Source organism: Aphelocoma coerulescens, chromosome 27 (assembly GCF_041296385.1).
Source record: "Aphelocoma coerulescens isolate FSJ_1873_10779 chromosome 27, UR_Acoe_1.0, whole genome shotgun sequence".
Taxonomy (NCBI): domain Eukaryota; kingdom Metazoa; phylum Chordata; class Aves; order Passeriformes; family Corvidae; genus Aphelocoma; species Aphelocoma coerulescens.
This window is the reverse complement of record NC_091040.1, coordinates 6,748,350-6,768,839: the sequence shown is the minus strand read 5'-3', so window position 1 is coordinate 6,768,839 and position 20,490 is coordinate 6,748,350. Positions and strand designations below refer to the sequence as shown.

Genomic DNA, 20,490 nt, shown 5'->3' with positions numbered 1-20,490 from the left:
GTCCACTGTAAAAGAGTTCCAGAAGAGATGATGAACTCATGGCTGGCACAGAGCAGTCGAGTTACGAAGCCTTTCTTGTTTCAGCAGGATAGAGAAAAGAGGAGGCCTCCAGTAAGGCGCTCCCAGAAGCCAGAGGCAGAGCAGCGATTGTCCTGGAGCTGCCAGTTCCCTGACCAAGGTTCCAAGAAGGATGGGGCGGTACCAGAGGAGAAGACTTTGGGTGTGGTGCTGGACAAAAGCCTCCAGCAGCAAAGGCAGATGTACCCATCTGCAGGGCACTTAGAGCCATCAGCAATGGAGAAGAAGGATGAGGATGAATTGCACAGGTCGGATCCTCCTGGCAGGAGATTTGACCATAGCCAGTACCCTGTGGGAGCTGCAGGACTGGAGACAGAGGAAGCCCTTTGGACAGGACTGGCTGCTCCCTCAGAGCTGCAGCTCTCAGCAGAAGCGGCTCATTGCTGAGGATGCACCTGGCCAGGAAGAGGCTTGCAGAGGAGTAGGAGTCCAGCTCATTGCAGTCAGGGAATGGCTGAGGGATGTTTGCCAGCAGCAACTTTGCTGGAGGTGCCAGTTCCAGTCCGTGACTCGCAGGATGCTGTGGCGCTGCCATAGGAGAAGGCCTTTGGCCAACTCCATGGTGCTAGAGATGGTCCTGGCGCAGCAAAGGCAGGTGTTTGCAGCTGCAGGGAATTCCCTGATGTCAGCAGTGGAGGAGCAGAATGAGGAGGATCTCCACACTTAGGATACTTGTGGCAGGAGCCTCCATCCCTGCCAGAGGCCCGGTGAGAGCTGCCGGAGCACAGACGGAGGAAGGCCTTTGGACAGGTGCAAGGTAAGAATGATGCATGGTCCCCAGTTGTGGTGTGAGCAGGAACATTTCTTCCAAGCATCTCTGGCTTTTAGAATAGTTTCACTCTCAGGTTTGAATAGTGTGAGCCTGGAAAGCCAATAGTCTAAATGTTCAGATGTCTGCTACCCAATAGTAGACATGAACTCAAGTCTCTCCTAGCAACATCAGGCTTTTTCCCTAAGCCAAGTGCTGGGAGGGGAATTTCTTCTGCAAAACTCCTGTGCTTCTGCTGCTTGTTCCATTTTAGAAAGTTTCCTCCATCGGCCCTGCCTTGATTGAATAGTCCTTTCTCTTCTAACTAGAAGCTGCAGGTTCTCTTCTTACAAGTTGTCTTTGTTTTGTTTGCCCAGAGACAGGAGTCCCTGCTCCCCCAGAGGCACGGCGATGTAAAGAAGCGGCTCGTGGCTGAGGATGCAGATGGGCAGGAAAGGGCTGGAAGTAAAAATTGGAGCCAGGCCGTGTCCAAGAAGATTTCCCCAGAGAAAAGCATCCCAGCAGCAAGTGACCTGGAGCTGCCAGTTGCCAGTCCATGACTCCAAGGATGCTGTGGCGCTGCCAAAGGTGAAGAGCCTGAGAGAGCTGCCAGACAAGATCCTGCAGCAGGAAAGGCAGGTGTTGGCAGCTGCAGGGAATTCCCTGACATCAGCAGTGGAGGAGCAGGATGAGGAAGATCTCCACCCTTAACCCTCCTTCTCCTCGTCCTCCAGCACCTCGTCCACCGCCTCCTCCTCCTCATCCTGCTCCTCCTTGTCCTCCTCCTTGTCCTCCTCCTTGTCCTCCTCCTAATCCTCATCCACCTCCTCGTCCTCCTCCTCCTCCTCCACCTCCTCCTCCTCTGCAGAGGACGAGGGAAGATGCAGACAATCAATATGATTGGTAGGCAAGCTTCGTTTATTAGTGATTCTGCGGTTACATTTATAGCCGGCTTTATTAGCTAATCATAGTTGTCTTTAGTTGATTGGATAATTCTTAAAGGTTAAATTTTTGTAGCTCTGCCCAGCTGTGGTTAGGGCTGTAACTCACATCTGCGTTTTGCTAACTTCAAGAGCCTATCATTGTCTAGCAGGCAGGCTCATGGTCCTGCAGACCATGCTCATTCTTGTGGTTAGCTGCTGAGCTTGCAGCAGCTCTCGGCAGTTCTTAGGTTTCATGTCCTCTTTATTGCAGCCATCCTTCCACACGCTGTGTCACAATGGCCGCTGGCTTCCACGAGCCCCCGCAGTGTCCCAGTGGGCCCGTGGCTTTAGGAGTGGGTGGCTGGGAGTTGGTGCCAGCGGCTGGGGGAGAAGCAGCAGGGACTGTGTGCGGACAGTGCCATGGCCACTTGTGTGGCCACTGGTGTCTCTGTGCCAGGCACAGCCATGGTGTGTAACACCGGCTCCGGGTCCTTTGGCTGTGCAGGTGGCAGTCACGGCCTGGAGCAGGGCTGCTCCCGGGGGACAGCCTGGGGCAGGAGGCTGCTGGAGATTCATTCCCCACGCTGCAGCTCCTTGTCATGAGGTGCTCGGAGTGATTGGAAAGGCTGTTGGCAGCAGGCAGTTCTCTGGGTTTGAGCTGTGGAGCTGTCAGCGGGAATGCAAAGGCCAAGCTGGTGAGCCTTTTGTCCTGGTGCCTTTAGTGTGTGAGCAATCCCTGGTGCTGTTGTCTTTGGATCCTGAGTGTGGGAGAGGCAAGGCTTAGGATGGTGCGTAGAGCTGAGAAGGAAAGTGCCGAGAGCAGCGTGTGTGCTGCTGCTTTGAGGGGTGCAGTTGAAGTTGTAGGCAGCAAGAGCTTTCTCAGCTGGCCCTTTTGTGAGCTCTGCTTTTGCCAGATGACTTCCATCTTACCCTCTTACCATCTTACCCTCTCATTTTTGCATATCCCAAACCCCCTTCCAAACATCCAGCAGCTGCTTGTAAAGAAGAAGTCCTAGAACAAAAAGCCAGTGCTGCCTTTCATAGCCCCTTTGCTGTCTATGAAGTAGAGGAAAGAAGCTAGTGAGACGCACTTTCTTTCTCAACTCCATAGAGCGCATCCTTCTCTCAAGGTGGCAGAGTCCTTGGCGGAAGTGAAGCATCTGCAGCTGCAGTTCAGACTGAGAGATGTGCCAGGACAGGAAACATTTGCTGACCTTCCCTGTTCCCTGTGCAACATGATTCTCTCATCCCAGTCACTTTCACACACCTTCGGTATCCCTGAGTCCAAGCAGCTAAAGCTCACAGAGACAGAAGTGTCAGGAAGGAAAACGTTCCAAAAGCACCCCCTTCTCTTATCAGCATATAAATTGTGCACAACAGGCTGCGGCACCGAACCTTCCTTCTCAGATAGACATGCCATCACACTTTTCACTCTTGCAGCTCGGTTGAAAAGCTCCAGCAGCTGCTCCCGCAATAGCAAAAGGTTCTAGAAGTGAAAGCCAGTTTGGGGCTGCACCTTCTCCTTGCCGCATGTAAGCCACACCAAACTCCCTGATGCACTCTGTCCTCCCCTTCTCAAAGGAGTAGACGGTGGCATCAGGACACACCTGTGTCCCAGCAGCTGGGTGCCCAGCCGGGAGCAGGAGCAGGGCTGGGGCTGCTCCCAAAGTTGCCCCGCCCCAATGCCAGAGCCAGACATGGGCTGAGGGTGGGCTGGATCAGGCTTTATTGTCCAGCTGCATGCCAGGAGTGAGCACAAAATCTTCCTGCATTCTCTGTAGCATGCCATCCTGGAGCAGAGCCATTGCCAAAGGAAGCCGTGAGCCCGTGACAAGCCAGTGCCGGAGTGGGATCCTAGCAGCACCTGTGGAAGCCGGGAGAGAGGAGCCCACCTGGAGGAGGTTCATGCAGGATTAATCATCCCGTGGCTTCCCACCAGGGTCCTGTTGCTTCCAAAAGGCCCCACAGTGTCACTGTGGCCCCTCGGTTCCACCAGGTTCCATAGCGTCACTGTGGTGCCCAGGGTTCCGTCAGCTTCGCCAGCATCCCCACGGTCTCCAGGGCTCCCAGAGGTTCTGTGGTGTCACAGTGGAGGCAGGGTTGCATCAGGTTCCATAGCATCACCACGGTCTCCAGGGCTCCCCGAGCTTCTGTGGTGTCACAGTGGAGGCAGGGTTGCATCAGGTTCCATAGCATCAGCACGGTCTCCAGGGCTCCCAGAGGTTCTGTGGTGTCACAGTGGAGGCAGGGTTGCATCAGGCTCCATAGCATCAGCACGGTCTCCAGGGGTCCCCTGAGCTTCTGTGGTGGTGTCACAGAGGAGCCAGGCTTCCTTGTAGTTCCCCAGCATCACAAAGGCTCTCCTGGGAGCCACGGGTCACAAAGCACCGTGGGCTCTGTGCAGCCCCGCTGTGTCACAATGGCCGCTGGCTTCCACGAGCCCCCGCAGTGTCCCAGTGGGCCCGTGGCTTTAGGAGTGGGTGGCTGGGAGTTGGTGCCAGCGGCTGGGGGAGAAGCAGCAGGGACTGTGTGCGGACAGTGCCATGGCCACTTGTGTGGCCACTGGTGTCTCTGTGCCAGGCACAGCCATGGTGTGTAACACCGGCTCCGGGTCCTTTGGCTGTGCAGGTGGCAGTCACAGCCTGGAGCAGGGCTGCTCCCGGGGGACAGCCTGGGGCAGGAGGCTGCTGGAGATTCATTCCCCACACGCTGCAGCTCCTTGTCATGAGGTGCTCAGAGTGATTGGAAAGGCTGTTGGCAGCAGGCAGTTCTCTGGGTTCAAGCTGTGGAGCTGTCAGCGGGAATGCAAAGGCCAAGCTGGTGAGCCTTTTGTCCTGGTGCCTTTAGTGTGTGAGCAGTCCCTGGTGCCGTTGTCTTTGGATCCTGAGTGTGGGAGAGGCAAGGCTTAGGATGGTGCGTAGAGCTGAGAAGGAAAGTGCCGAGAGCAGCGTGTGTGCTGCTGCTTTGAGGGGTGCAGTTGAAGTTGTAGGCAGCAAGAGCTTTCTCAGCTGGCCCTTTGGTGAGCTCTGCTTTTGCCAGATGACTTCCATCTTACCCTCTTACCATCTTAGCCTCTCATTTTTGCATATCCCAAACCCCCTTCCAAACATCCAGCAGCTGCTTGTAAAGAAGAAGTCCTAGAACAAAAAGCCAGTGCTGCCTCTCATAGCCCCTTTGCTGTCTATGAAGTAGAGGAAAGAAGCTAGTGAGACGCACTTTCTTTCTCAACTCCATAGAGCGCATCCTTCTCCCAAGGTGGCAGAGTCCTTGGCGGAAGTGAAGCATCTGCAGCTGCAGTTCAGACTGAGAGATGTGCCAGGACAGGAAACATTTGCTGACCTTCCCTGTTCCCTGTGCAACATGATTCTCTCATCCCAGTCACTTTCACACACCTTCGGTATCCCTGAGTCCAAGCAGCTAAAGCTCACAGAGACAGAAGTGTCAGGAAGGAAAACGTTCCAAAAGCACCCCCTTCTCTTATCAGCATATAAATTGTGCACAACAGGCTGCGGCACCGAACCTTCCTTCTCAGATAGACATGCCATCACACTTTTCACTCTTGCAGCTCGGTTGAAAAGCTCCAGCAGCTGCTCCCGCAATAGCAAAAGGTTCTAGAAGTGAAAGCCAGTTTGGGGCTGCACCTTCTCCTTGCCGCATGTAAGCCACACCAAACTCCCTGATGCACTCTGTCCTCCCCTTCTCAAAGGAGTAGACGGTGGCATCAGGACACACCTGTGTCCCAGCAGCTGCGTTCCCAGCCGGGAGCAGGAGCAGGGCTGGGGCTGCTCCCAAAGTTGCCCCGCCCCAATGCCAGAGCCAGACATGGGCTGAGGGTGGGCTGGATCAGGCTTTATTGTCCAGCTGCATGCCAGGAGTGAGCACAAAATCTTCCTGCATTCTCTGTAGCATGCCATCCTGGAGCAGAGCCATTGCCAAAGGAAGCCGTGAGCCCGTGACAAGCCAGTGCCGGAGTGGGATCCTAGCAGCACCTGTGGAAGCCGGGAGAGAGGAGCCCACCTGGAGGAGGTTCATGCAGGATTAATCATCCCGTGGCTTCCCACCAGGGTCCTGTTGCTTCCAAAAGGCCCCACAGTGTAACTGTGGCCCCTCGGTTCCACCAGGTTCCATAGCGTCACTGTGGTGCCCAGGGTTCCGTCAGCTTCGCCAGCATCCCCACGGTCTGCAGAGCTCCCCGAGCTTCTGTGGTGTCACAGTGGAGGCAGGGTTGCATCAGGTTCCATAGCATCAGCACGGTCTCCAGGGCTCCCAGAGGTTCTGTGGTGTCACAGTGGAGGCAGGGTTGCATCAGGCTCCATAGCATCACCACGGTCTCCAGGGCTCCCCTGAGCTTCTGTGGTGGTGTCACAGAGGAGCCAGGCTTCCTTGTAGTTCCCCAGCATCACAAAGGCTCTCCTGGGAGCCACGGGTCACAAAGCACCGTGGGCTCTGTGCAGCCCCGCTGTGTCACAATGGCCGCTGGCTTCCACGAGCCCCCGCAGTGTCCCAGTGGGCCCGTGGCTTTAGGAGTGGGTGGCTGGGAGTTGGTGCCAGCGGCTGGGGGAGAAGCAGCAGGGACTGTGTGCGGACAGTGCCATGGCCACTTGTGTGGCCACTGGTGTCTCTGTGCCAGGCACAGCCATGGTGTGTAACACCGGCTCTGGGTCCTTTGGCTGTGCAGGTGGCAGTCACAGCCTGGAGCAGGGCTGCTCCCGGGGGACAGCCTGGGGCAGGAGGCTGCTGGAGATTCATTCCCCACGCTGCAGCTCCTTGTCATGAGGTGCTCGGAGTGATTGGAAAGGCTGTTGGCAGCAGGCAGTTCTCTGGGTTCAAGCTGTGGAGCTGTCAGCGGGAATGCAAAGGCCAAGCTGGTGAGCCTTTTGTCCTGGTGCCTTTAGTGTGTGAGCAATCCCTGGTGCTGTTGTCTTTGGATCCTGAGTGTGGGAGAGGCAAGGCTTAGGATGGTGCGTAGAGCTGAGAAGGAAAGTGCCGAGAGCAGCGTGTGTGCTGCTGCTTTGAGGGGTGCAGTTGAAGTTGTAGGCAGCAAGAGCTTTCTCAGCTGGCCCTTTGGTGAGCTCTGCTTTTGCCAGATGACTTCCATCTTACCCTCTTACCATCTTACCCTCTCACTTTTGCATATCCCAAACCCCCTTCCAAACATCCAGCAGCTGCTTGTAAAGAAGAAGTCCTAGAACAAAAAGCCAGTGCTGCCTTTCATAGCCCCTTTGCTGTCTATGAAGTAGAGGAAAGAAGCTAGTGAGACGCACTTTCTTTCTCAACTCCATAGAGCGCATCCTTCTCTCAAGGTGGCAGAGTCCTTGGCGGAAGTGAAGCATCTGCAGCTGCAGTTCAGACTGAGAGATGTGCCAGGACAGGAAACATTTGCTGACCTTCCCTGTTCCCTGTGCAACATGATTCTCTCATCCCAGTCACTTTCACACACCTTCGGTACCCCTGAGTCCAAGCAGCTAAAGCTCACAGAGACAGAAGTGTCAGGAAGGAAAACGTTCCAAAAGCACCCCCTTCTCTTATCAGCATATAAATTGTGCACAACAGGCTGCAGCACCGAACCTTCCTTCTCAGATAGACATGCCATCACACTTTTCACTCTTGCAGCTCGGTTGAAAAGCTCCAGCAGCTGCTCCCGCAATAGCAAAAGGTTCTAGAAGTGAAAGCCAGTTTGGGGCTGCACCTTCTCCTTGCCGCATGTAAGCCACACCAAACTCCCTGATGCACTCTGTCCTCCCCTTCTCAAAGGAGTAGACGGTGGCATCAGGACACACCTGTGTCCCAGCAGCTGGGTGCCCAGCCGGGAGCAGGAGCAGGGCTGGGGCTGCTCCCAAATTTTCCCCTCCACATATGTGGCTTGCTACATTTAGAAACACTTCAGCAAAGACCTTGGGAAAAGCAAAGGTGATGTATGATTACCTGGGGCCCCAGGAAACTGAGGTGAAGGTGGAGAACAAGCAGACAGTGAACAGCTTCCACTGCTTCTTGCTCCAGCCACTACTGCAAGTGCAGCTTCCCTGGAATTTCATGCCCAGTGTGTCTCTTCCTAGCTCAAGACGTGAACAAACAGGTACTCCAGGATTTATTGCTTTTGTACTTTGGGCACCACAGACCCACCATGAGGAACTGGAACCTAGGGTCAAATCTAAAAATGGTCCTTCCTGCTTCCTCCCACTTGCTGCTCTTATCTTTCGATTGTTCCTGGCTTTCCCAGTGCTATGCTTGCAATGATCCTTCGGACACCCTAAGTACACATCCAATTCAGGGAACACCAAGTTAGCCCTGGGCTGGGAAACAAAAGACAAGAAGTATTTAAAAATCATCCCTTTCCTTGAGGGTGTCCAGGCCTGGGAGTAAGCCCTTCCCACCATCCTCCTGGCCTTTTCCCAATCTGAGTAACTCTGAAAATGTGCATCCAAACCCATGTTAGACAGATTGGAGTGTGTTCTGCACACCAAACACCACAGCCCCAAGCATCCTGAGTCTGAAGATGCTCTGGATTGCAATTCACAACCTCAGTGTACTCTGCCTCCTCTGAGAGAAGAAAACCTTCACCACCTCCTCTGGTGAAGCCTCCTCTGAGAGAAGAAAACATGACAGCAAGAGCTGTCCTAGGTCCTAGCTGACCCAGCCCTTGTGGCAGCAGTGTCACTGAACGGGGTCTCTCTGCTATCGTAAGATACTACAAACCAAATAGTATTAGATGAGCTCCAAATAAAGGGGTTTAAAAGTTACTTTTAAGTCAGCAAAAAGGTCTCTGTCTGGTACAATTCACTGAATTCACTGCTAGATCCCAAAATCCGTTTCCAAGTGCATAAAAACCTACATGAAAAGAAAAACACAAAGCTTCCCACGTGTATTTTATACTCCATATTGTATTTCCAGCACACATTTCAAGACAGCTCACATCAGAATGAGGTCACTAAGTGCCAGCACAGTGTTAGAACAAGCACATCAGGAGACTCATTTGACAATATTCACTACAGACTCCCCTTTCCCGTCCCTTCATCTGCAGCATCCTCATTTCTCACAGACACTGAATTGACTCCCATTAGGAAATGGATTGCTGTTCCCAGAAGCAAATCTCCAGGGTGCTTTTTTACTCCCTGCAAACAGCAGGAATGATTGAGGACAGCTGCTGTCACAGGAAAAAAAATAGAAGATTGTGGTCAGACATCTTTAGCTGTGAGGGCTTTAGTTTCTACCTGCCATTCCTAAACAGCTCTGCCTTGGTACTGTCCATCTGCTTCGAAATGCCTCCATGGTGTTCAACTCCCTCTCTTTGCATCTGCCACCCCCCTGCTCTGACAGGAAGCATTGACACCACAGCAGATGAGCACCTGAACAGGTGCAGGCAGGAACACATGAAGGCCACCAGGGTTTGCAGCACAGCTTATTGTGATCCATGGCTTCAGGTTTTTGGTACAGATTCGCTGCAATTTAACCTAATCAAAAACATCTGGCAAGACTAAATAATAACCCAGAGAATCCAGTGAATCACCTGCGTGTTTTCTCAGTCAGTTCAGTTGAGTTTTGTGGGAGAAAAACTGTATGTTTGAACCCTTATACAACCCTGTTCCAGTGATTTTTGCTTTTGTTTTTGTCCATGACAATGTGGGGGCTTTTGGTTTCTGGCTGCATAAATCCCAGGTGATATCTGAAAGAAACTTCACAGTTTGGGGCTTCTGGGAAAGACAAATCTGCCTGGATTTATGTGGCCAGAAACCAAAACCTTTCCCCAAAACACTTAAATATATTCATATAATTATTTTATATAAATATAAACATGTAAATAAATGTAACATAAACAAGATCTTAAAAATAAATTAAATAATATACTATTTTTAAAATATACTATATACAAAATATATAAATGCATATATAATTCATGTATACACATCTATTTAGACTATGTCTATGTGCACTTACTATATAGAATGCCTATTTATACTGAAGAGATCTATTGGCATGTATCTGTTTAACTTATATTAACACTCATACAAAACATGTATTTAGACTGTTTAGACCTGTGTATTTTGACACTTCAATATCAGACTTCTCTATTCTGACTTAGGTATCTACTTACATCGCCCTGCTGACACTATGAAATGGATGATCTCCTCCAAGAACTCCCACAGCAGCTGGGACCTGCGCCTGGTGCTCCCAAGCTGCTCCTGGGCAGTGCACATGTGCCAGGGCCGTTGGGAGGCAGCGGCAGCCACGGAAAGCGCCACTGCAGTGCTCTGCCTCTCAGTACCAGATGTTTCCTACTGCGTGGCAGCACGAAGTTTAAAAAGCCATGGCAAATGCGTAGCCACTGCCAAGTCACTGCGCATCCACGCATTTCTTAGTTGCAGTACCGCTTTTAGTCTGCAGGTGACACTACTGAGTCATTAACAATAGCGTACATGCCTAATTCCTCGTGCTTATCACCAGGTGGCAGCAGCGATTTAAGTCCCAGGCAAGATCGCAGACGGTGTTTCAGTGACACAAAAAGGCTTTGAATACTCAGAGCTATTTCTATTGCCTTCACAGAGATCATATTATCTCCCATTTTCAAGCCCTTTATTATTTAATTTAGATATACAAAAGTTACATTTGCACTTTCAAACCCTATATATCTGTATTTAGAATGTATTATTCTCTAACATCCTGCATAGAAAGCAGTAGATATGGGGTTGCATTTGGAAATCAATTTTTATAAGTTTTTTCTCTATATATAAAAAGATAAGAAAAGTTACCATTTTAAACTGCCCTTACCACTACTGCTAATCATTACCCCTAGCCACTGACCTAACCACCGACCTTAGAACTACCCTAACCACCACTCTTAACCACTACCCCTGACCACTACCCTAGCCACCACCCTAACCATTACTCCCTACAACTACAGCCAACCCAGCAACCCAGTGTCTTGTGGGCAGTTCAGGTAGCACCCAGGAGTCGGAGGTCAGCCAGAGCCATAGCTCCTGGCAGCTTTCATCTGGGAGAAATCCTCATTCTTTCACAGTTCTAGGAGGCAGAATCCCACTTCCAGCCACAGGCACCTGGCCATTCAGTGCAGCTCTTTTCCCCAGCAAGGAAAGCCCGATGCCCGAGTGTCTTTGGGGCAGCTGAGATACAGCCCCTTAGAGGCCAAGACCAGTGAGACCTGTCAGTCCTGTCAGCTTCTATGGCGCCCATGACTGAAAGTGGGGTTCCATCTCCTAAAGCTGCAAACTTCTGGAGATTGCTTCCTGGAGGAAGCTCCACAACTGAAAAAGGACTCCTCGGTAAGATTGCAAAACACTATTCTTTAATTTTAATGCACAAATTCTGCTCTTTCGTTGTTACTTTCAAGTTTCCCTGACTCAAGGGAGTTCAAGTCATGGACAGGACTTCACTCTGCAAGCTAAACTAAGTAAGTTGTTAAAACTAGGCTTTTTAGCAACCTGCAAATAGGAATTGCCTTCTCCAGAGTACTTCCAATGTCTTGGCTTTTCTCTGAATGCCTGGTAGGAGTCTGAATCCCCACTTCTACACATTTCAGTTTTCTGGTACTGGCAGCCAAGTAACAAGGTTTGCATGTGAATCCCCTGCAGAGAGTTTGGTTTTGAAGCTTTGAATTTGAACTGATACCTGTATTCAAGTCTCATTTTGTAACTCACAGCATCCTGCTTACACATTCCACACAAGGAGAAGTTGCAAGGCTCCTTCCCTCCCCCACAACACTTTAAAAACAGGATGAATTCCAAGTGTGAATAATTGCTAGATTATTTAGAGTAATTAAGATTGTGTTTCTTTCTTGAGGTGTTTTATATCATATTATACTGCTGTAATTTTAGGGTATTATTTGTGATGCATTCCTAGTGATGCTAAAACATATGGTTAGGTGCCCTTTTCAGCATTTCTACTAATCTAAAGAAATAATTCAAGGTGCCAGAGTCCTTCCTATCAACTGGAGAAGATGCACAATCTTTCAGAAGTGACTTTCTCAAATTATTTGCAGTAAACAGTGTATATTCTGTATCTGGATGCCTTCTAGCCTTACTTATAAAAGAAAATTATTTCCCAGAATCCCCAACAGAAGCATTCAGCAGCAAACTATTTTCTAGATGGTTGATTTGCCACTATGTTGAAAAATACAGGTGAACAGAAAGCCTTTTACTTAGGCTGAGATTGGCCGACACTCACTGAAAGCCTGAAGAACATCATCATGGCTTGAGAAGAAAAGAATACAGAAATCTGGGGGGAAAGGGTGGAGAAAGAGACAACAGTTAAAAGAACAATTTGAGGATGTCCTGGGTTGCAGTGTATTCTATTACCATCCTCATGAGCTGTTGAAACCAGGTGGAGCAGTGTTTCCTTGCCTCCTCCCTCCGGACTATCTTCTGTTAATGAGCCTAATCAACACTTGGCCTCATGACTCGTTAATGAGCCTAATCAACACTTGGCCTCATGACTCGTCATCCCATTGTGAGATGCTCCACCCAGAGGGACGAACCAAGCATCCCATCGTGGATATAATCTGAGATTCCCAACACCACAGACCCCCTTTCCACTGGATTTCTAGAGGACAGGAGCTACACAGCCACCACTGGACCTTCTGAGGAAGAGCAGTCCCTTCTACAGGATCACTGCTTCAACAGAGCCACATCCAGCACTTCAGGAGGACTGCAGCCACCATCTTATCGGCCTGCTACCACCACCCTGACTAACAGGGTGTCAGGTTGTATCCTGACTCTGTCACTTTGAACCAGTGTTTTTTGCCTTTTTTTTAATTATTATTTCCCTATGAAGTTGTTATTCTGGCTTGGTGCCTCCCACTGGTTTGTGAAAAAAAATCAGAGGTGTTTTTCTCAAATTCCTGTGTCAGATAAATTCACAGTTAAAGGTGACACTGCTACCATTCACAGGCTGGCTGGTCCTGCCTCTTCCTAATTACAATTTTCAAAAGGAGTATGGTAGTTCTTAGAAACACCATTAGTAGTCTTAAAGTAGCTTTTATCAAGCTTGACTTTACATTCAACATCCAGCATGTGCATTCTGTAAGTGCACATTTACAAAAATCTCTCCAGTCAGCTGTTCTCCTTCTGCCCAACCCGTCCCCCCCTACCCCCCAATGTACACAGCATTTTTTGTCCCTAATCAGTGGAATAGAACCATCTCTGTCTTGGAATAAGGGCTACTCTTCCGTGACAGAAATACTGTACAGTGTATTTTCAGGGGAAAGAATTATTAATTTCTATAGATCATTTCACTATTGGCAGCTGGGACTTTAATTACAGAGGCAAATGCAAACAAAACACTTGTTTGTCAAGAGTGAGAAAAAATAAATGTTTTGCCCTGAGGGCTGATTAGATTCACTATTTTAAGAAGAAGTATTCAATTAGAACTGTAGAGTGGAAAATTGGGGAGGCAAAATCAATTACCCCTCATGGAACATTTCCAGGGTACTGCCTTTTATTTTGTGACAGTTAAAAGTACCATGAAATCTTCAGTACCTATAGGTGGTCAAGATCTCTTGCTGTATCATCCTGAGAACTGACACTTAAAGAAGCAGCTCACCCCTCTTTCATGATCTGTTTCAGGAAAGCTTAATACCATCTGATTCTGCGCCTGGCTTCCCACTGTGCCGGGATTTTCCTTAGAGATCTTCCATCTAGGAATGCAGGAAATTTAATTCCTTGTTTTTCATATTAGTGATTATTATCTACATTATAGTTGAATTAGATTTAAAAAGGAAGCAGCCACCTCCTTCCAAAAACCATACATGTACACCTCCTCCCAGTTCTAGATTGTACATCTGTGGTTTCAATTGCACCATCACTTTCCTTTTAATTGATGCTTGGTAGTTGCCATTGCTCTTGTCTGATCAGTATTTGCCATTTGCTTTCTTCCTGATCGTCACAAATATTCACTGGGCCAGACCCATTTCTTTGCTGCCTTTTAGTCATTTAATGTAAGAGAGGTCAATGCAATGCAGGGTTAAATAACTAAATAGCTTCAAGACAGGTTATCATTACTGCAGCATGGCCTGAGTGTAGTCAGTTCTACCATCCTCATGTAGGTCAGCGCAAAGCAATCACCAAGAAGGAAAACACAGATTTGGGATCTGTAAGTTTGTGGCACAGCACAAACTTACAGATTCAGGCCTCCCTCCTGGACTGCATCACCTTTATTTCTAAAGACTTACAGAGTTCTGAGACTGAGCTACATGCTGATTATCAGAAAAAGGGTAAGAAAAGTAGTAAAAATACAGAATTTCCAGTTACCTTGTAGTTAAAGGGTTACAGGGTTACATCCTCACTGCTTCCTTCTGGGTGTTACAGCACTTTAGCAGTTCTCTTTTGTTGTTGAGCTCTTTTCACCAGGAATGACTAAGGAAGGAAATCTATAGGGGCTTTTTTGACAGTGCTGATTTACACGAGTAGAGATACATCCCTTTCAGCTTCTCTGGCCAACTGGCTAACAAGTCACCAACTCTCTTCAGTAGTTTCGGCAGCAATGAATTAGGGAATCTTAATTAACTAAGGGTGAAAATGAGGGTTTTGATGAGGTCTTTTTCCAGCACTTGTTCTTATGATAGGCATCCCAAACCACGTGAAAGCTTTTCTGGGCTTGGTGAATACAATTTCCATCTTGAGAGATCCTTCATGATTCCACTCATTTCAGGCATGCACACAGGAAGAGTTAGGATCCATTTGTGGTGCTGTCATTTGTGACCAAGTCAGTGTGTCAACACCACAGACATGTCAAATTAAAACCCATTTCCCCTCTCTTCGCTTGTTACAAGCTGCAAAACAGTGGATGAAACTTTACAGTTAATTGGCAAACTCTGCATGGAACTGTATTGTAACCTTGCAGAGCTCTCTGGAATGATATTTTTGATGTTTTTAAATTCATAGAATATCTTTGCACTGGAGCATTAGGGCTGTAGTTGAGCTGCTCTAAAAAACGATCACATCAACTGATCCAGTGGCTGCTTGTGGTTTGTCTGAAGTCTTTAATCAGTCATCCTGAAACTACAGGGATAGTGACTTCCTGTCCTGACTGTCTTGAGGTTGGGAGGGATTTTAATTAGAATCCAGGCTATGAGATGTTGGATTTTTGTGATTCTTTTCTAATCTTGCCATTTTGAAATGTCCAGTTTAAAATAACACTGTGATAAGAATAATTATTTTCTTTTATTGTTATTGTTGTTATATGTGTACCCTTAAATTTAGTAGATATTTTGGGCTTAGTTATGGCTGAACATCATTAAAAACAAGACAAAACCTCTCAAAAAACCCCAAAGAATCAAGCAACCTCACAGTTTTCTCCTGAGAAACCATTGGCTCATATAAAAGTAAAGTAATACTTTGAGGTGAAGCACATAAGCCACCTCTCTGTGGTGTATTAGGACTTGGCAGTTCCACAAATTCTCACTTGAAATCTCATTTTGACTGTCTATTATAATAACCTTAAAACCCTTCCATTTGCCTTTCAGAAAGCTGAATGCAGTGCCAGTGCCAGCTGAACTCAGCAAAGAATTTAATGCTCCCAAAAATTGGGCAAAAGAAGGAAGATTAATTTGAGACATCCCCAGTACAAAGTCAATATCAGTTGGCCACAGTTTTTTTAAGGTCTGTGTAGAGAAAAAGATATAGAAATATTCTATTCTAGATGTGGTTCACCTTGCAAAAGATACCTTAAACTGGTCGCAGGAGCTTCACTGTGGAAATCTCATCTTTTTAACAGCATAACCAGGTAATCTAGAAATACCTTCTGAAATGCTGGGTTCAGCTGCAAGATACCAAGTAACAGGTGAGATGACTGGGTGTAGAACCTGCTCCAGTGGGTAGGACTCATACAGCAGCAGGACAGAATTACATCCAGAATGAGTCTGGTTTCTGAGCAACCTCAATTACGAGTTAATGACCCAGCATTACATGGTCAAATGTGCTCTAAATTAGTCCAACTCCCTCTCCTGTAACACAAGCCCAGTTCATACATGTGGTACATTTACTGTAAGCAGGAGAAATAGTACAAAATGCTAAACATTTTGATTTGTCATAATTTTCCTAAAAGAATCAGAAATTGAAGTGACAGTTTTAGTGTCAAATGATGCAGTGCTGCAGCCAGAGGTTACAGATGGCCTGGTTGAAAACTCTCCTGAGGAGGCTGTCGGCAACAGGCAGAATGGAAGAGAAACCACTTTCAAACAAGCACTTCAGAGATAATACTGAATTAAAACACAGAGCCATGGCAGGGGTTCAGAATGGCTTTTCACAATCTTTTATCAGTTAGTCATTCAAATATTTTGATACAGAATCATGTACATTCAGTTTTGAAGTACATGTGCTTGTTGATACCTGAGTCAGTCTGCTCCAAATAAATAGATCATCGCAGGAAAAATAAAGGAGCAGTGTCCCAAAGGTAGCACAGTGGTGGAACTGCTGTGTCCATGATGGACAATTAATGAGGGTTTGATCACATTTTAATAAAAGTTTACCATCAGTACTCTTCTGCTGCTGAGCTGTTTGCATCATTTCACCTTTCACTCATTCAGGTCCATGTTTCTACAGCTTGGATGGGGAACAGGGAGTGAAAACAGGAGCTTTCAGTTCTAGGAGACCTTTGAGTATTGAAAAAATCCCTGTCCACTCACTTCCCATCACTCAAAGCCCAAAGGGAGGATAGAGATTTCCTTGTGCTCCAGGTACCATCCTGTGAGGAAGAGGCAAAAGACGTTGAGCTGAAACAACCCCACAGGCTGTATCAGCAAATGCCATGTTCATGCATCTCTCTTCTTTCAGTCTCGGTTCAAATTGGACTTGGAAATGACAAATACCAAGTGCAGATGCCACAGTCTCTCCCACATGAATCTCAGAAGAACGTGTTCCATTCCATTCTTTACTCCTAGTTTAAGTTCAGTTGTACTCCAAAGTTTGAGTGTTATTAGCCCATTATTAAGTCATTATTAAATCCATAAAAATCTTTGAGGGTCTGGTAGTCTTTCCCCATGTATAAAGTTAATTCCAAAAGCCAACAACTTAAAAAAAAATAATAAAAATTTACAACCTTGGATCTGTCTTAATACCAGCTGCTTAAATGAAACAAGTCTTTTAAGTATAAAGTAATAGATGGGTACAATTTAATGGCAAACTACTCATGTCTGTTTACAAGTAATTTTGATATTGAAAGTAATCTAAAACTTTACTGTATCTTAAGTATTTCTGCACTTGTCCTGTTTTTTAAACATTCCCATACTTCATTTTCTTACAAATCATTCTCTTTGCTTTTTCTAGCTGTATTAAATTGTATGTCTAATCAGTATTAAAATGGGAAACCTTTATTAATCCTGGCTGCCTTTCTCTGAGTGCTCAAGACAGCCTAAAGCAGAGGAAAATGAAAGTCAGCTTTGGAGCTTAGAACGCCAAAAGACCTTAAATTTTTACAAAATTCTTGTTTAATTGTTCTCATTAAATATGAATAATCTCATGAATTGTCAAGAGGGTTGTTAGATATGAATGAAACAAATTAGACATCAAAAAGAAGGAGGAAAAAACTCAGGAAATGCAAGTTTCAAAAATTAGGAAGATTTACATGATATCAAGTGTGCAGTAAAGATACATAATTGAAGTTCTCCACAAAACCAATAAACAATGACAAGAAAAGAGATACAACATACAAGTTCTGGCTGTTAAGCTTTAGTCCTTTAATTCTTTAAAAGTTTGTTGCAGTAAAACTCAATTGGTTATGCATTTTGTGTGCTGGCCATCCCCTGATTATTCATTGCAGTAAGATGTGAAATTGCCTGCACCAGCACTTAGGAGTTTTTTGGGGACATCTAGAAAGAGGGCTGGCATCTCCTTAAAGGCTTTTTTCTCATCTAATTCTGACAAAGTCTCCGTGTTTCCTTTGAGCTGATCAGGAAATTCTACATACCCGTCCTGTTTACCAGAGCACTGCTAACAGTGAGGCATTGACATATGCAAACCGGGGCAAGGAGCTGGATTACTTTTTAAGGTGCAATGACAAACTGTAAGAAAATGCTCTGCTTTTATGTGCAAGATGATTTTGGATTCTGTGGGTTAGAGCATTGAGTGTTTACTCATACAGCTGTGATGTCGAAGAGCAGGGCTACATCAAACAGAGGAGGAGCCCCAAGCTGTTTTCCACACCAGGTTCAGTGTCTGAATAAAGACCAGCTGAAGCCTCCTCCTCTGAGGAAACTTCCTGGGTTGTTTCTTCTCTCAGGGTTCAAGACCTACAACCACATGAAGCCATTGGATTTTTAGGTGGCCACCCCTGCTGAGTTCAGAAGGATGTTGAGACTCCTACTAAACATAAACTCCTGCTAAAACATATCCACAATTTAAGGTTTTTTTTACCTTGCATTCCAGACAGGAATTTTAAAGAGGTGCTGGTATTACTGATTTAAAAAATACATTTTCAGCAGCCTGTAACAGTCTTTGTTGTTCAACAAACTATTTCAGTCTGTGCCCCTTTTCCCTTCAAACTCTGTTTTGCCTCACAGCTTTTCCTGAATGTGACCATTACTCAGGTAAAATAAAATCGTCTTCAATCCTGGAATACATCTAAGCCTCAGCAATACCTACCCTGGAACATCTTCTGTGAACAATGGGGTTTTTAATTGAATTAGTGAGAAGTAAATAAAAAAAATTTAAATGTAGATATGAAACTTGCTCAAACATTTTTTTATTGATACTTCTATCACCTGGTGAGTCAGGGATCACTCACTTCCCATGTCTGAGTGTAAGACAGTTTATGTTTGCTCTTTGCCTTATAATTGTAAATCTGCCACCTCCAAAGTTCTTACCCAAAACCTTCACTTTGATCTTGGAGTTAAACTATCAATTGCACAGGTATTTAATCTGTTTTCCATTACAGTGATATTTTTCTTTGTCCCAATTCTGATTTTTAATGGCTATTTAGGCAAAGTAAACTTCGTATTTAACTAAGTTTTCTAGACAATGATTATCGGATAAAAAGAGATTAACTCCCTGTTCCTGATGAATTGTGTTACGGAACACAATTCATTGCTGAATTGTATTACAGAACAGGGACTCCTGTTCCTCAACTGATGGAAGGGGTTGTATTTCTTTAAAAGGCTGAAATAAAATGCAAATACAAGGGTAAGAAAACTTTCTCTATAGTAAATCATTTATTAACCATAGCGTAATAATATTCTCCAGAGTGTGAATGTGCCTTCTTCGCCCAAACCAGATGCTTTTCCTTCGCCTTCCAGGTCCTATTACAATCCATTGTCCATGTCATGAAGAGAAAAATGAGAATGTGTATTTTAAATAGATATTTTCCCAGTGACTGACAGGTATTTGTTATCTTGCAGATCCATTTACTGAGGAGCTGATGATGAAGTTGCTGATTGTGATGCTGTTGTTGAAGTAAGGTTTCTCTTTCAAATGTGCCAGTTACAGACACATGTAAATAGGATTTAAAAGGCATGCAATGACTGGGAGCAATGGGAAATGCCAAGAGAGTGGAGCAAGGCTTCTCCTGTGTCTGTAACACAACTCGTGTTCTCAGCAAAGCCCGTTCAGCTGGAGCGAGTCTCGTTCCTTTGTTGGGTGTGCTTCCCCTTCCATGGGTTTTGGCCAAAGGAGAGCTCCTCCGGTTCTGTCGGCTGGGGCTGCAGTGACATCTAGTAACTGCCTGGCTAATTGCAGCCAAGACTTTCACAGGCACTATCCCATTAGCTCCAGCAGTGAGGAATTCCTACAGCAGGACTTGCCTTTTCCACTTCCAGATATTGCCTCCCATCAGAGCACGGGGAAGAATGTTCTCGAACACCAAGAGACAAAAAGTGACTTGCCCAAGCTCACACGCTCCTTAGAATATAAAATCATGCTTTGAATTAAATTTTAATTAATTAATAAACATGTCTCTTCTAAATAGACCTTCCTGCTTTTTTTAAACACCGTCCCCCATCTAGCTACTCTGCCAAAAGAACTACATCGAGTACTTACTGAATAGACTAAATTTACTTCTTATTTAATATTGAAGAGTTAACAATGCTATAGATTTGACAAACCCATCAAAAAGAAAACTGCTTTTTCATCTGGATTGTAAATAATAACTAATCTAAGCAAGCAGGACTCTGCAGGTTTTGCATGATTTGCTACCAGTGACTTGTAAAGGTTTTCCACGTCTTAAAACTTACCAACAGTACTGTAAGGATTACAAAATTCTCATTTTAAGCAAAAAGACACTGAGGCACTGGAGTTCTTAGAAGTTTATGTGTAATGAGAAAACCATACTTACACCTTGTATTCTCTCACAGTAATTCAAACTGTATAAATGAAGGCTACATCAATAAGTAAACAGTCTTTAAATGCCGAGGAAGCTGCTGTACCCTCAGATGGGCAGCAGAACCAAGTTCGGAAGGGGTTGTGCAGGTACCTTGGAGAGCAGAACAGCAGGATAACAGTGCAGATAATTGTCAATCAAAATAATTATTCAGTGATTTTTCTCTATCTCCAAGCTTAAGAGAAAGCAATGGCTTTTCATCTTGTTAACTCCGCTAGTTTTTTTTTTTCTTTTTGATGAAGAAAGGAATTCTGAACCACCCTTTGTTCTTCATTTACAGATCCTGACTCTGAGAAAAACAATTATAACTCTCATGACCTTGGAATTCCACCAAGAAGCCTTTGTATCAAGTACCCTTTTCACTGTTTTTTACTACTTCTACTTTTCTCCTACTTTAACTAAAGCCAAACCAAGTGTGTTTTA

The 20,490-nt window shown here is 46.0% G+C and overlaps 1 long non-coding RNA gene across 1 annotated transcript; it reads left to right on the top strand.

The window, feature by feature from the left end:
- Window positions 1-283: 283 nt before the first annotated feature.
- On the top strand, window positions 284-9,965 carry LOC138099476 (uncharacterized). Its single transcript, XR_011146724.1, has 3 exons — window positions 284-835; window positions 1,204-1,414; window positions 9,830-9,965. It is a non-coding gene; the product is annotated as an uncharacterized lncRNA (long non-coding RNA).
- Window positions 9,966-20,490: the final 10,525 nt, after the last annotated feature.